The sequence below is a fragment of the Macaca fascicularis genome, chromosome 13, assembly GCF_037993035.2.
Source record: "Macaca fascicularis isolate 582-1 chromosome 13, T2T-MFA8v1.1".
In the NCBI taxonomy this organism is placed as follows: Eukaryota; Metazoa; Chordata; class Mammalia; order Primates; family Cercopithecidae; genus Macaca; species Macaca fascicularis.
In genome coordinates, this window is record NC_088387.1 from 83,903,748 (window position 1) to 83,921,470 (window position 17,723).

The window sequence follows — 17,723 nt, forward strand, 5'->3', positions numbered from 1 at the left end:
AGTCTTATATTGGAAGAAGATGCCATCTAGGACTTTCATAGCTAGAGAGAAATGAATGCCTGGCTTCAAAGCTTCAAAGGACAGGCTGACTTTCTCATTAGGGTCTAATGCAGCTGGCAACTTGAAGTTGAAGCCAATGCTCATTTACCATTATGAAAATCCTAGCTGGGCGCAGTGGCTCATGCCTGTAATCCCAGCGCTTTGGGAGGCAGAGGTGGGTGGATCACTTGAGATCAGGAGGTTGAGACCAGCCTGACCAATGTGGTAAAACACCATCTCTATTAAAAATACAAAATTAGCCAGGTGTGGTGGTGGATGCCTGTAATCCCAGCTACATGGGAGGGTGAGGCAGGAGAATGCTTGAACTGGGGAGGTGGAGGTTGCAGTGAGCCGAGATCATGCCATTGCACTCCAGTGTGTCAGAGCGAGACTCTGTCAAAAAAAAAAAAAAAAAAAAAAATTCTGAGACCCCTAAGAATTATGCTAAATCTATTCTGCCTGTTCTCTGTAAGTGGAACAACAAAGCCTGGATGGCAGCACCCCTGTTTACGGCATTATTTACTCAATATTTAAAACCTATTCTTGAGAATTACTGCTCAGAAAAAAAATTCCTTTGGAAAATATTACTGCTCATTGACAATGCACCTGGTCACCTATGAACTCTGATGGAGGTGTATAAGAATATGTATTAATATTGTTTTCATGTCTGCTAACACATCATCCATTCTGCAGTCCATAGATCATGGAGTCATTTTGACTTTCAAGTCTTATTGAGAGGTGAAGCCAGCTGGACTTCCTGGGTCGAGTGGGGACTTGGAGAACTTTTCTATCTAGCTAAAGGATTGTAGATGCACCAATCAGCACTCTGTAAAAACGCACCAATCAGTGCTCTGTGTCTAGCTAAAGGATTGTAAATGCACCAATCAACACTCTGTAAAAACGCACCAATCGGCACTCTGTGTCTAGCTAAAGGATTGTAAATGCACCAATCAGCACTCTGTAAAATGGACCAATCAGCAGAATGTGGGTGGGGACAAATAAGGGAATAAAAACTGGCCACTCCAGCCAGCAGCGGCAACCCGCTTGGGTCCCCTTCCATGTTGTGGAAGGTTTGTTCTTTCACTCTTCACAATAAACCTTGCTGCTGCTCACTCTTTGGGTCCACACTACTTTTATGAACTGTAACGCTCACTGTGAGGGTCTGCAGCTTCATTCCTGAAGTCAGCGAGACCATGAACCCACCAGGAGGAACAAACAACTCCGGACGTGCCACTGTTAGGAACTGTAACACTCACTGCAAAGGTCTGCGGCTTCACTCCTGAAGTCAGCGAGACCACGAAACCACCGGAAGGAAGAAACTCCGGACACATCTGAACATTGGAAGGAACAAACTCCGGGCACACCATCTTTAAGAACTGTAACACTCACTATGAGGGTCTGTGGCTTCATGCTTGAAGTCAGTGAGACCAATAACCCACTGGAAGGACCCAACTCCAGACACATCATGATTTAAGAAACATAGTTTGTAAGATATAGCTGCCATAAACAATGATTCCTCTGATAGATCTGGGCAAAGTAAATCGAAAAGCTTCTGGAAACAACTCACCATTCTAGATACCATTAAGAACATTCATGATTCATGGGAGGAGGTCAATATATCAATATAAACAGGAATTTGGAAGAAGTTGATTCCAGTTCTCCTGGGTGACTTTGAGAAGTTCAAGACTTCAGTGGTGGAAGTAGCTGCAGATGTGGAAATAGCAAGAGAACTAGAATGAGAAATGAAGCTTGAAGATGTAACTGAATTGCTGCAACCTCATTATAAAACTTTAACAGACGAGGAGTTGCTTCTTGATGATAAACAAAGAAAGCAATTTCCTGAGATGAAATCTATTCCTGGTGACGAGGCTGAGAACACTGCTGAAATGACAATGAGGGATTTAGAATATTACATACACTTAGTTGGTAAAGCAGTGGCAGCATTTGAGAGGGCTAACTCCAATTTTGAAAGTAGTTTTGCTTTGGGTAAAATGTTATCAAATAGCATCACATGTGACAGAGAAATCCTTCATTAAAGGGAGAATCCATCGATGCCTCAGACTTCATTGTCTTATTTTAAGAAATTGCCACAGCCACCTCAACCTTCTGCAACCGCCACCCTGATCAGTCAGCAGCCATCAACATCGAGCAAGACCCTCCACCAGCAAAAAGACTTGCTGAATGCACAGATGATTGTTAGCACTTTTTAGCAATAGAGTGTTTGTTAATTAAAGTATATCCATTGTTTTTTAGACATGATGCTATTTCACACTTAATAGACTACAGTATCATGTAAACGTAACTGTATAAGCACTAGGAAACAAAAAAATTTGTGTGACTTACTTTATTGTGGCATTTGCTTTATTTCAATTGTCTGGAATTAAACCCACAATATCTCCAAGGGATGCCTGTATATGAAATGTTGAAATCTTGGCCCTCGCATGACTTCCTTCATATTCAATAAATGTACCCCCAATTAAATATAATGCCTATCTTCCAATCTGTGCCTTCACTAATCCTGGAGAGAGAGAAATAATCACTGGAGGGCTGGCAGCTGCAGGGGTCACCTGGGGCGAGGAATGGGAGATGGCATGGGGAACTTTGCATGATCTCTGTAAGTTCTGCTGTCTTGGAGACAATTCGATAGTTTTATACCTTATGCCTTTCAGACTCTAAGCTCTCAAAAAGTTATTTCTTGACAGTCACATTTAGAAAATTTACCTATATCCTTAAGTCTGAATATTCTAATTAGTTTCTTTCAGCCTAGTGGAATTATTAGAGGATAGCAAGTTTGAATTGCTGACAATGCATACCCAATGAGCACCAAGTTATTTTCAAAAACGTATGAACATTGCAAAACATTTGCATTTTTTTCCTTGGGCCTGTAAAACTTGGTATTATGCCTACTCAGTCTGTAAGCATACTTTCCTTACCTGTATGCTCATTCGCTCAACACATTTATTGAGTGCCTACTATATCCCAGGTACTATGTTACATGGTGGGGGCACAGTGGTGAACCACGTGCTGTCTTTTTTGCCGTAGCCTTTACATTTTAGCAAGGGATGCCAAATAATCTTGTCTACCAATGCTAAATTAGGAAGTCCTGTTATTTACCTAGAGTACAGCAGGGGGCAGATGAAGCCCATCTTTCAAAATCATTTGCTGTAGCTCAGCATATCTGATGTAGCAGGTTGTGATTGTTACTTAGTCCAGCTTTTAAAGGAAACTACGATCTGCTTTTGCGTTTATGCTCATTCAGTATCTCATTTAAGGTATCCCTGGGATCAAATCTGGGGAAAAACAATGAACTACAGGTACATTTCATTTTTCAGAGTAAATATTTTTCTGAAACAGTTGCTAGGAGCGGTTGCTAAATAAAATAATTCTACTCTGATTTTTTTTTTTTTTTTTTTGAGACAGGATCTTGCTCTGTCACCCAGGCTGGAGTGCAGTGGTGCAATCTCGGCTCACTGCAACCTCTGCCTCCCAGGTTCAAGTGATTCTCAGCTTCAGCCTCCTGAGTAGCTGGGGCTACAGGCATTTTACATTTTTTAGTAGAGATGGGGATTTCACCATATTGGCTAGGCTTGTCTCAAACTCCTGATCTCAAGTGATCTGCCCGACTCAGTTTCCCAAAGTGCTGGGATTACAGGTGTGAGCCACCGCAGCCTGGCCTACTCTGATTCTTTTCAAAAATAAAGACTATTAAATTGATTTAATATTAATTTAATACTTTACATAAATCTAAATTTTTATTCAGGTGTTTGCTTAAATTGAACTGCAGCCACATTTTTATTGTTGCTAAGAGGATAGATAAAGAAACCATCATTTTCATTAGTGAATCTTGTGTCTATTTCAGCAATAGGAGCCCCTCCTACATTCTCAGACTTTGAGAGTGAATAAGGGGAAGTTTTCAGAAACATAGAGAAAGTAAATGTGTGTGTGTGTGTGTTTTATGTATCGTTATGTCCACAAGAATGTTGTCCGCATAATGTTTGAAGGGGCAGGAGAGAGGAAGGTCCTGGGGATGCTGGTCTTGCATTTTGGGTAGAGACCTCAAAAGAATATTTCGAATTTTGGACTTTTTAATGCTATGTTAGATTTGCTGGGTGCGTTAAAGCAGTAAGTATTTATTTGAGGTATGAAGCTAGATATTTGAATTTCTTTTGTAGAGGAAAATCTGAGCTAGAGAGCAAATTCACCTAAGTAAACACCTTTTGTTAACCAGTATCCCACTGGGTCTTTTTTTAATCTAAGGTTCCCCTGGCCTTGCTGTTCTATTACTGTCTTAGAAACAATCACAAGAAAACTGTACTTATTCTCTAGGATTATGACTTCACAGGGAGCTAGTGGTTGAGTACATGTGGAAGGTGAGGTTAAATCAATTTCAAGTGGATCTGAGATCCAATCATATCTTATTATTCTATCAAATTATTTATCTTCCCTGATACTTAGTTCTGTGGAACAGGGTCATTTTTCTGTTGCTCACCATTGACTTTCCTATGTCCATTATGTTTTCCATATACCAGTGCTTTAAGATGATAAATAACAGCCCTCCCATCGACTTCATTTTAAAAAGTCTAAAGAGATTAAGAAACATGGATAATCCCAAGCATGATTTATTTGGTAATTGTGTTTGTGTAGTGTGTGTGTGTGTGTGTGTGTGAGAGAGAGAGAGAAAGAGAGATTTCCAAGAGGTTTCCAACCATCTGTACCTGATCCACCTATGAATGCGTTAAAATGAGGAGGTACTAAGTAAGAATAGCTAAGGGACTCTTTGAAATGCCCTCTAACTTGACCATCCAACATTGCAGATTCTTTGAATTAAAAGGCCCCTACCTTGCCCCACCCATCACTGAAGGGAAGTCACCCATATTTATCGGATCAGCCACTAAATCTTAAGGCAACTATTCCATTATTAGACAAGTCTCGTTTCTTTTTCTTTTTGGGGACGAAGGGGAGTTTTTTTGTTTGTTTGTTTTGTTTTTTTAAGACACACTTTCACTCTTGTTGCCCAGGCTGGAGTGCAATGGCGCGATCTCGACTCACTGAAGCCTCCGCCTCCCCAGTTCAATTGATTCTCCTGCCTCAGCCTCCTGGAGCAGCTGAGATTACAGGCATGTGCCACCACACTTGGATAATTTTTTTTGTGTGTGTGAGACAGAATCTCCCTCTGTCGCCCAGGCTGGAGTGCGGTGGTGCAATCTCGGCTCACTGCAAACTCCGCCTCCCAGGTTCACGCCATTCTCCTGCCTCAGCCTCCCGAGTAGCTGGGACTACAGGCGCGTGCCACCACGCCTGGATAATTTTTTGTATTTTTAGTAGAGACGGGGTTTCACCGTGTTAGCCAGGATGGTCTCCATTTCTTGACCTCGTGATCCACCCGCCTCGGCCTCCCAGAGTGCTGGGATTTTAGGCGTGAGCCACCGCGCCCGGCAGATTTTTGTATTTTAGTAGAGACGAGGTTTCTCCATGTTGGCCAGGATGGTCTCCAACTCCTGATCTCAGGTGATCTGCCTGAGATCAGTGACTTAAATAAATTCAGTGACTCGGCCTCCCAAAGTGCTGGGATTACAGGCGTGAGCCACTGTGCCCGGCCAAGGGGCAGATGTTTTAAAACTATTTCAGAAGTCAGAAAACAGTGTAATGACATTCATATGGCCACTGCCTAAGGATTAATAAGCACTAATGTTTTGTCCTTTCAGCCTCAGCTACACATCGCTGGGAAATAATTATTCATGGGTCTCTTACTGTTTTGTGCATCTGTGAGCGAAATACCGACTGTTCCTTATACTGGACTATCTTTTCAAGGTTGTTAGTATAGTAAATAACTTTGGAAGATGGAGATAGTGTTTCTCTTCAGAGTAAAGGGTAGGTTTGCTTACAACCTTGGAAGATACTGCGTCTAGTTATGCTTAATGCTTTTTATAAAACAGTCAGATTCCTAAGCTCGGGATGCCTCTCCTGTGATCCAACCTTTTGTATGTGCAGGTGTCAGCTGTGTCTCTTCACATCGGCCTGGGGGAGATAGGGCTTAGGACATTGGTGCACAGATGCTGATATCTGACTACTGCTATTGCTATGAGTAATAAATTGTCTTTTGTCTCTGATCTAGGAGGGTCGTATCAGTATCCATGAAACAGTAGCAGGCTATTATTTAAACTATCCTAGGCCATAGGAAAATATGAAAATAGCTCCAAATTCATTTTATAAAGCTAGAATAATTAATACTAAAGCATGATAAAGATAGAAAAAACTAGGCAACTTCATCTACAAATACAGAAACAAAAATTCTAAGCAAAAATTGGTCAATAAAATCCTGTAGAAAATTGTAAAAATAATACATGGAAATTGAATCAAGTTTATTTTAGGTGTGTAAAGATAGTTTAAAACTAGAGTATTCATCAAAAAAATATATCTACTAGGTTAACAGATGAAAAGAGAAAACAACTGTATTGTAACAGTAGATAATAAAAGGTATTTCATAAAATTTAAAAATTACTAACAAAAACTCCATGTAAAATAGGAGAATAAAACTTTTTAAACATAATAACTCTAGCAAGTTATGAAATACTGAAGCCATTTTAAAATCAGAAACAAGAGATTGCCTGCTATTACCATTATTATTATTTTTTGGAGATGGAGTCTTGCTCTGTCGGCCAGGCTGGAGTACAGTGGCACAATCTGGGCTTGCTGCAAGCTCCACCTCCTGGGTTCAAGTGATTCTCCTGCCTCAGCCTCCTGAGTAGTTGGGACTACAGGTGTGTGCCACCACGCCCAGCTAATTTTTGTATTTTTAGTGGAGAAGGGGTTTTGCCATGTTGGCCAGGCTGGTCTCGAATTCTTTTTTTTTTTTTTTTTTTTTTTTTTTGAGACGGAGTCTCGCTCTGTCGCCCAGGCTGGAGTGCAGTGGCGCGATCTCGGCTCACTGCAAGCTCCGCCTCCTGGGTTTACGCCATTCTCCTGCCTCAGCCTCCTGAGTAGCTGGGACTACAGGCGCCCGCCACCGCGCCCGGCTAATTTTTTGTATTTTTAGTAGAGACGGGGTTTCACCGTGGTCTCGATCTCCTGACCTTGTGATCCGCCCGCCTCGGCCTCCCAAAGTGCTGGGATTACAGGCGTGAGCCACCGCGCCCGGCCATCGAACTCTTGACCTCAGGTGATCTGACTACCTTGGCCTCCCAAAGTGCTGGGATTATAGGTGCGAGCCACCATGCCCACCCTTATTACCATTATTTAGTATTGTTTTGGAAGTTTTAAATAATGCAATAGTATAATGTGTAAAATATTAGAGAAAAACAAATTATCTCTTTTTTTTTTGCAGAAAATATAAGCATAATTCAGTTACTTAGATAATCTGTTAGAATTTAGTGACTTCAATAACTCACCAGGATGGAGAGGAGAATTAAGGTGACTGAATACGAGAAACATACAAAATCAATAGCTTTTCTCTAAATGAGCACATCCAGTTAGAAATGAAAATAAGAAAAAAACTTGATAGAAACAAAAACTACAAAATACTCAGGAATGAGTCCAATAAGATGAGTAAAAGACATACTTGAAAAAAATATCAAACTGTGTTAAAAGACATGAGACAAAATTGAATAAATGAAGAAATATACACTAATTTTATAATGTAAGATTTAATTTATGTTAATTCTTATTTATAATCATATTAATATGCAAATATAATTAAATTTAATTGGAATCAAAATGATTATTTTCAGTGAGTGGAGAGGAATAGACAAAAAGATGTTAAAGATGATATAGAAGAATAAGTATCTGAGAAGAGTTAAGAGTGGTGACTTGCTTTACCAGGTAGTTAAATTTAAAACAAAACTACAGGATTCAGACAGTAAGGAACTGGTGCTAAAATAGACCAGTGGAGAGAAGAAGAGAGTCTAGGATCAGACTGAATGAATATAAAAACATAATGAATGACAAAGGTGTCATATTCAATTCAATGGGAAAAGGATAACTTTAAAAAACAAATTGTACTATCATACATGGGTAGGCCTTACGACAAAAATAAAACCCTCCTAATTCAGATCTCATTCAAAAATAAATTCCAGGTGGATTAAAAATATTATTCTAGGGCGTGGTGGCTTATGCCTGTAATCCCAGCACTTTGGGAGGCCAAGGCAGGTGGATCGCTTGAGGCCAGGAGTTCGAGACCAGCCTAGCCAACATGGTGAAACCCTGTCTCTACTAAAAATACAAAAACTAGCTGGGCATGGTGGCCTTGTAGTCCCTTGAGGCAGGAGAATCCCTTGAACCTGGGAGGCAGAGGTTGCAGTGAGCCGAGATTGTGCCACTGCACTCTAGCCTGGGTAACAGAGTGAGACTCCATTTCAGAAAAAAAAAAAAAAATTTAAAACAGCATATTAGCAAAAGGATGTTAATAAAAGGAGTTTCCATGTTTCCCATCCTTTCTGCCCCAAGACTTTCACATGAAACTGTAAGTCAAGAATGAGCGCCCCACAAGCAGCCTAAGTACTTTCCTTCATGGGCTCTTTAGTTTCCTAAGGTCCTAGGGAAGCCAGTCATAGAATGGCAGTATGATGACACACAAAAACCAGGGACTTGAGACAGACAGACATGGGTCAGAATCTCAGTCTGGCTCCGTAACAGCTGTGGGGCATTGGACAAGCTATTTAGTTTCTGTAAACTTCAGTTTTCTCTTCAGTGAAATAGTACAATAACTCTTGGAGGTCTTGAAAGGATCAAGTTCACTGCTGTCTTGTGAAAGGCCCCAGCTCACTGCCTGACACATGTCAGGTATTCAATAAATGCTCATTTCCTTCCATCATTTTCAATTTCTGAGGACTTGCCAAAGAATTAAATTCTGGATGTTTGTGAAAGCTTTCATGATAGCAATATTCACTCTCTGTGACTAGGAAGAAAGCTGATATAGAGATACTCATTTTAATTCTTTTGGTTCGTGCTTCTTCCAGAAACCTAATAGCTTTCAACACTGGCAACCAAATGGACGATTCTGCCTTGTACAGAAGAAAATCAATAAACATTAGCTCTTCTGAGGCAGACAAATTACAGAAACCACAAGTCCCACAGTGTTTCATAATCTCATGACAAACACCATCTGAGTTACTTACAGCTCTGGATGAGGAACCTATTCTCACCAGGATCCCAGTGACCATGCCCGAAGCTGGCCATGTCTCCTTCTCTTAGTTATGTTGCTTTGTGCATATGATTTGTTTGCGTTTTGGCCTACTGTGAGCTTGGCCATCTCTTGGTTTGGTGGGTTTCCCAGCCCTAGTCAGCCAATCTCTGCAGCGGGTCCTGGGAGACTGCCTGCACTGGCCACCAACTGTTGGCCCTCAGCTCCAGCAAAAACATGCCAGGCTGACACTTTATTTCTTTGGAACTTTTTCCTGGTGTCTGGCTCAACCTCCTCTGCTCATCCAAGAGTAGTATCTTTGAACATCCTCAGAGAATGATCACTCCCACGAATGATCACTCCCACCATCAGCCTTGGGATTCAGTTTGTTCTGGACCAGAGGAGAATCCTCAGATTTCCTCCTGCCTCCAATGAGTACATGTGCCTCAGCCCTTGTGGGTGTCTTTTTCTTCTCCTTGTAGATAAGATTGTACCTGTTAATAAGAGATTGTATCTTGTTTTCCCAGTGTTTTAATGAAAGATTATTTGAGTGTAAGAGACAGATACTCCAATCCCCATTCCAACCCCAGCCTAAGCAAAGGATTTCTTCTACAATGTCAACGGAAAATCTCTCAGACTTCCAAAGACAAGACACAAAGTACAGTCAGACTGGAAATGTGACTGGAATGTTGGGAACTGAGATCTCCTCTCCAATTCTAAGGCCTAGATGATCTCTCTCATCTGTCTCTCTGTCTCCCCTCTCTTTGGTTGCTTCTCGTGTAATAGACCAATATGCCTGTCCCGGCCATGACTCTACATAATGTTTCTGTTCAGTCACCCACTTTCATCTCATGATTTATTATTTCTGTGACAGTTCAAATACTGGAAGAGTCTGGTTGTCTGTTTGTCAGCCAATAGATGAACAGATTTGAGTTAGGTGTCAACCCTGAATCCAATTGCTTTTGACCAGAGGGCAGGGGCAGGTAATTGGCATTGGCTGTGGGCCAGGGCAGGTCAGCTACCCAGGAACTAGTTAGGTCTCATCCCTGGTCCTTTACATTTAGATCAAGCCTGATAGTTGAAAAGACACTTTCACACACGCTATGTTATTTACTTGCTTGCTGAATTCATTTGTTCATTTAACATTTCTTGAGCACGTCCTATATCAAGTCCCAGAACAGGTATCACTGCACTAGGCCCCATGTCTAAATATGTGTATGTTGTCTCCAAGGCAATTCTATTAATGGCAGGGGTGCAGGTTTAACAGATAAGCAGGGAATGTGATATAAGTACAGTGAAAGAGGAAGTTGGGCTGCTACGGACAGATAGAGAAGGATATAACTTGGGCTTGGGAGTAAAGGGAACGAGTCAGGCTTGATTATCTTTATACATGGCATAAGTCAGGAGGTTGGCAAGGCAGGTAAAAATGTCACCTGATTTGAGAGCTGAGATAACGCAGGCTCAGAGGGGTTAAGTGATTTGCCTAGCACCACACAGCACTGGAACAAGGACTGGGGTCCAGATCCTCAGACTCCTGGTCCAGTGCTCACTCCTTTCACCTGAGGTACAACCCCACCCACTCACCCCCTGTCCTGCCCCAGGTCTGCTTTTATGGTGTACTGGGTAGGCCTTATCACATGAGCAGGTGCTGGGAGACTTGGCTTGGTCACTGCCTTGGCACCTGCTGTGGCCACATTCTAGGCAGATCCTAAAGCTTTCAAGGCTAGAGTGTTGGGGCAGGATGGGAAAGGGGAGGAGGACGAGGAAGAAGAGAAGTTGGGGATTTTGTCACCATTTTTCCTGAGAAGGGGAGACTGGGGCTCAGAAGTCTAGCTCCTGTGATAGGGCACATCCCATTCACAGGCAACATGAACGGGAGAGGAGGGGAGACCTCAGGCAGACCCTCACCATGCCTCTAACAGGCTTCTGAGGAGGAACTGGCAGCACTGGAAATCCAGTGTCTGTGCCAGATGACTGTGTCCTGGCAGGCCACAGGATATCCCCAGGAGGTGATGTGGATTTGGCCTAGGGAAAGGTCTTGGGAGGAAGTCAGGGCAGGTATAAGTTTCACCATCCTTTCCCTTCATCCATCCACTTCCTTTACAGTTGGTTTCCCTTCTGACCCACATCTCTCTTTTCTGTTGCCAAGTAAGAGGTGAGGACCATGTCACATGGACAGTGGTCACAGAGAGTCACATTTAGGTTTTAGAGAGTGCATCCACACTACTTCCTGTTAAATGCGCTTTCCTTAGATTCAGCTCCCCACATTTCTTGCTCTTGCCTTACTCCTCTTGAAGGGTGAGATTATTTGGGTCCGATATGGTTTGGCTGTGTCACCCAAATCTCGCTTTGAACTGTAATAATCCCCACATGTCAAGGGCAGGGCCAGGTGGAGATAATTGAATCATGGAGGTGGCTTCCTCCATACTGTTCTTGTGAAAGTGAGTAAGTCTCATGAGATCTGATAGTTATGTCAGTGGGAGTTCCCCTGCACAAGCTCTCTTGCCTGCCTCCATGTAAGATGTGACTTTGCTCCTTCACTGTCTGCCATATTGTGAAGCCTCCCCAGTCATGGGAACTGTGAGTCAATTAAATTTCCTTTCTTTATAAATTACCCAGTCTTGGGTATGTCTTTATTGGCAGCATGAGAACGGACTAATACAGGGTCTGTTTCTGTTATTATAGAAATATAAAGAATTCTTTTTTCTGTAAGAAAACCAGCACTATGGACATGATCAATGGTAGCTGATGCTGGACCTCCACGCTGAGTAGGCCACAGGACTGGTGCGACCCAAAGAATACACAGCCCTGGAGGGGCCAACCATTTCTCAGTGCCCACCTCTGACTACCTCGGAGGCCTGGAGTCACTAGCTCTTTCTACTTTTTAAGAGACACTGGAAATCTGAATTGGAAAAAATCAGTACAAAATTAATACAACATTTCTAAGAAACATGGGATGGAACAAACAAAACAGGATTTGGCTTGAAGATAAGTCAGTTTGTAACTTCTTATCCACCTGTTCTTCTTTTAAAAAATCCCTTCCAGTCACTTCACTTTTGCCCTTTCTTCCTCAAACCCTATAACCCTAGTCTAATCAGGAGACAACATGAGGCAAACCCCAAATTGAGGGACATTATACAAAATATCTGAGTAGTATCCTTCAAAATTGTGAAGGTCATGATAAATGAGGAAAAACTACAAAACCATCACATGTCAGAGGAAATGAAAGAGACATGTTGACTAAATTCAGTGTGGGATCCTGGATGAGATCCTGGAATATTAATGGAAAAATTGATGAAATCTGAATCATGTCTGAAATTTAGTTGATGGTACTGTACCAATGTTCATTTCTTAGTTTTGACAAATGTAGCATAGTAATGAAAGATGTTAACACTAGTGGGAACTGGGTCAAAGGCATATGGGAACTCTGTACTGTATTTGCAACTTTTCTGTACTTCTCAAATTATTCCAAAACAGAAAGTTTATTGAGAAGAAAAAGTCCCTTCCTAGCCTGAGATAACCTTTGGTTGTTATGGTTCTGAAAATGAAGCTAGGTTTCCAACATCAAAACAAGTGCGATCTCATTGGTATCTTTCCTTCAACCTGTGAATACCCATAGCAGTGATCTATCAACTCTTTTTGTTCAAATGGTACCAAAGACTCCTATAATGGGCCCGTGGGCCCTCGGGTTCAGGCAGCTTTGGTCTCTCCCTTCCTATTAGTAAAGGATGGTCAATTTCTTGGCCTCACACACTACTACCTTCCCACTCTGACCGCCCTACGGTTGCTGGAGTAAGTTTGAAATTCAGACAGAGAGTTTTTAACTCTGCTGTATAGGGAAGGAGTGTGGGGGCTCCCTCTGCGGGTGGTCTGAGGAGCTCTGCAAGGCTCTCTTGCCCCAGCCTCTAATGCTTGGAGTTGAACTCATTGTTCTTGAGTTAGAGTTTAGTGGAGGAGGCAAACATTGATTAGATCAGATACTATGTTAGAATGTAGGCACTGCTCAAATGCTCCAGAACAGGCCTCAGAACAATGACAAAGGCCTTGAGGGGTTGCATTTGAGCTGGTTCTTGCAAGAGTTTAGATGCTGACCTTGTGCCTAAGGATACGGCGGTTTGACCTGTTAGACACGCTATGCAGCTGGATCATTTTCTAAGTGGCCTCAGGCTTTGTGTGGCAGGATCTGAGAAGAACCTCCTCTTTTCTAGGAAAACATTCCCAGTGTCAGGAAAATTGATGAGGCAGAAAGGGCTGAAGTGAGCTGTCAGATGAAAGGAAGGGCCCGCGTGGGAGAGAGGAACCTTCGCATATATTGTCATCTCTCCAGAGGAGTTAAGTTTCTCCAAATTTGTGGTCCCTCCAACTGCACAGGAATTAAATTACTCTGCAGGATTCCCAGGCAATTATCCCTCCTTGCAAAGCAGAGCCTCTCCTTTCAGGACCCAATCAAGCGACCACAAATCAAAGATAGCTTGGACTTGTTCCACTAATAGCATGGAAAGCCATGAGCTGAAGTCGCTTGAAAAAAGAAGTGGTTCAGATATCTCTGGTCTCACAAGGAAAGCTTCTGTAATGTCAGATTATGGTTTCCAAATGGCTAAGTGGAGAGAGGCCTCTTATATTGAGAGGTTATTTATTGCACCATAGAACCAACACTCTTCCCCTTGCTCACTTGCACAAGATAAGACGAAGAGTCCTTTCAAGTTGAATCAAATCTCAAAAGAAGAGCAACACATGCATTCCCAGCTAATGTTTGGTTTTTAATTCTGGTGTGTAAGGAAGGAGAGTGGGGGCTCCCTCTGCGGGTGGTTTGAGGCGCTCTGCAAGACTCTCTTGCCCCAGCCTCTAATGCTTGGAGTTGAACTCGTTGTTCCTGAGTCAGAGTTTAGTGGAGGAGGCAAACATTAATTAGATCAGATACTATGTTAGAATGTAGGCACGGCTCAAATGCTCCAGAACAGGCCTCAGAACAATGACAAAGGCCTTGAGGGGTTGCATTTGAGTTGTTTCTTGCAAGAGCAATAGAGAGAACTGGTCAGGAGGACTAAATTCTTAGTTATGGAATTCAGTTACAGTTACTTTGATTCTGAAGTCAAAGGTACAATCTTTTCGGTTATAGGAGTTTCCAAGAGAGTCTCTATCGAAATATTTAGAACCTGTGCTGTTCACCATCCAGCTAACAGGGAACTACTTCTTCCTGGTCTCCTTGCCGGTGACCGGGAGGGAGCTGCCAGTCCCAGAACTCTGCACCCTGGCCATGGGGAGAACATGTGTCCATCCCTCTGGCTACAGTGATTGGTTCAGGGATGGGCACATGGCGGAATCTGGACCAATCAGAGGCTTTCCTAGGATTGTTTTAAAAGAAGGTGGTGGTGACGGCATTTTGGCTCAGGGAGTGTGGAGGGATGGGAATCTAGAGCTCCCAGAGGCTGTGTTTGCAGTCACACAGAGAAAACCCATCTCTACTGGAGAGAATGAGAGAGGAGAGGCAGAGAAAGAGGGGTCCTCATGGCACTGAGGCCCGATTCTAGGTACTGGGAGCCCAGGTATGTGTGTGGATGTTCCACTATCCTTCCAATAAAGCCCCGTTTTAATTAAACTTATTTGTATTGGGCTTTGATATGGTTTGGATCTGTGTCCTAACTACATCTCATGTTGAGCTGTAATCCCCATGTTGGAGGTGGGGCCTGGCGGGAGGTAATTGGATCATGGGGGCAGATGTCTCATGAATGGTTTGTCACCATCCCCTTGGTGCTGTTCTCATGATAGTGAGTGAGTTCTCGTGAGATCTGGCTGTTTGAAGCTGTGTGGCTCCTCCCCCACGTCCCTCTCTTGCTCCTGCTCCTGTCATGTGAGATGCCTACTCCCCTTTCACCTTCTGCCATGGTTGGAAGCTTCCTGACGCCTCCCCGGAAGCAGATGCTCCCATGCTTTCTGTACAGCCTGCAGAACCATAAACCCATTAAACCTCTTTTCTTTATAAATTGCCCAGTCTCAGGTATTTATAGCAATGTGAGAACAAACTAATACAGGTTTCAGCCACTCTCAAGAAAGAATATTCTGACTGATGCACTCATCAATGTGCCTGTCTTCTCTGGTTTTCGGTAAACACCATTCCCGGATGGGCAAGAGAAGTTCTGCTGCTGGCCTGGCACTGCTGGCTTTAGAGGCACTGCTGTACCCATGTTTGTGTTTGGGCTCAGAGATGTCAGAGGCCTCTGCTTGTCAGGAATGAAAAGGAACTAAGACAGAAGAGTAAAATGATGAAAACATCATGGCCAGATAGAAGCAAAACCAGAGAGCAGAAGTGTGGATTGTTCTTTCCGGGTTTTTATAGGTTTTGCCTGTTTGACTTTCCAATAAGGTTCTTTTGAAGAAAGGTTGGGCAGCTAAAAGAGTTTTTTATTCACTGGCTTAGAAGATCATTAGTTGCCTCCCCCAGTCTAAAATCCTTTATTATTCCACTTTCTTGGTCACCTGGCCTTTGCTGTGTTCATGGGAGGGACTGGCTGAGGCCAAGAATGCGGAGGGGAAGGGGGAAGGGAGGTGATCATGTGGATTGGAAATGGGACTAAGCTTACACTGAAAACTCACAGTGGCCTCAATTCCCTGTCCCCACTTCTGCAGCCCCCTGCTGAGATAAGCCTGGGAGTAAGTCAGCCCTGGCGGAGTTTCCGCCTCAGCTGGCCACCCGGTCCTCGCTCTCAGTCTTTGATGCTCCATTGCAGTCAGAAGGGTATGTGTGGGCGTGCAGGTGGTCTGTGGGTCTCAGTCCAGCAGGAAGGCGGCTGTCTGCCAAGCACAGGTGCTCTGAGGCCTGGGGGATCTGAAAAGCCTGCTGTGAGTGTGGTCGGATGTCAGGTCAGAGGGGGAGGTGGGAAAAACAGAGGAGAAACACGTGGGGAAGGAGAATAATACATTCCTTCATGACTCTAAAGGCTCTCGGAGTCTGAATTTCAATGATAAAGGATCCCAGGGTCTGTTCAGAGTTCAACAGCCCCTAGTGCCCTGCAGCTGGGCAGAGCAGTCCACGTGGCTTTTTGGATCTTACGCGTGTGACAACCTCCTGGTTCACAGCCTTTTGAAGTTGCTGGAGGAGGGGTTCTGGAAACACAACTGAAAGACGTTTATCAAACTGAAATCAAAGTTACAACCACATTTATTTTCTGGGTTTTTGTGCAGGTATGTTAACAAGGAATGTTGTGCTTGTAGTGGAGAACATCCGTTTCAGACAGCAATTATTTACTGAGCATGTAACGTGTACTGGCATACCAGTCCAGCACCAGGCATTTGGGTGGAAGGGGAGGCCTGGAGTCATTGCTCCTGATTTACAGTTTAGTGGGGGAGGCAACACTATGACACTATGCTAGGATACAGGCCCTGCTCAAGTGCTCCGGAACCAGCTTCAGAGCAACGAGGAAGAATTTGAGGGTTTGCATGTGAGTTGGCTCTCGCAAGAGCAGAACTGGACAGGAGGACTGAATTCTGAGTCCTGGTGACAAAATTCAGGAAGCAAATGAGAATCCAGAAGTCCAGCATGTAGGAGCCAGCGGAAGGGAAGAATCCAGCCAAAGCAGCGGTCTGTAGGGAGGGCCGTGTGTGAGCGGGTGGATCTAGCCAGGCCCACAAATCAGCAAGGAAGCCAGAGAGAGGGCCTTTCTTGGTAAAACCCACTGGTGGTGATGGCCTGAAAAGATGTTTTCTGAGAAAGCTTGGGCAGCTTGAATGCTGGGAGAGGGTGCGGTGGTCCCTGGGGCAGGAGACCCTTCTTTCTGACTCTATAACCACAGCCCCAGTCTGCTTCATCACTCCATGGGCAGTGATGGTCTGTGCCCAAAATGCTGTGATTCGGAAAGAGATAATTTGCAGGCAGCATGAAGAAGTCCCAAAAAAGATATCCTTAGAAGAAAATGTCCTTCAAGAGTTTTAATGTAGGTGGAAAGAAGGCAGGGTGAAATTCAAAATCATGTTTTGAAAGGACATGGTGTCCTTTCAAAGCTGCAAGCGTTGCTTTGCTATGCTCTGGGCATGCCTTGCACTGGATGGGAAGAAAAGTGAAAAGAAAGTGTGTGTGCATACATGCATGCGTGTGTGTGTGTGTGTCTGTGTGGTGTTTTCTAAAATATCAGAGGACGGGATGTCTAACAAAAGACTCTTGTTAAGTGTGTTATTGAATCAAGTTGCCTTGGCAAGAATTTCTAAAAAAAACCTTCATAATCAATACTTCTCAGTTTCTCAGCAAGGATTTTGCCAGAGCAATAGAAAAAGACATTGCATTGTTCCCAATTCAGTTCTAGCAATCTCTTTTTTTCCTTGCATACTGTCTTCATAGGAAGGAAAAAGTTGTCTAAGGGAGGAAGACTCAGGGAGTTGCATTGGGACTCCCCGTTCTCCTCTAAATCTCACCTCTTACAATTCTTTTCAAATCTTTTTCCAAATTTTTAAAGGCTTTGTGGACTTCTTAGAAACCAAACGTTCCCAAGAATGGAACACGTGTCCACTGGAAGTCCCCGTAGGTGCCCACGGCTGACAGGATTCTGTTGGTGGTGAAGGATCTTGCTTGGAT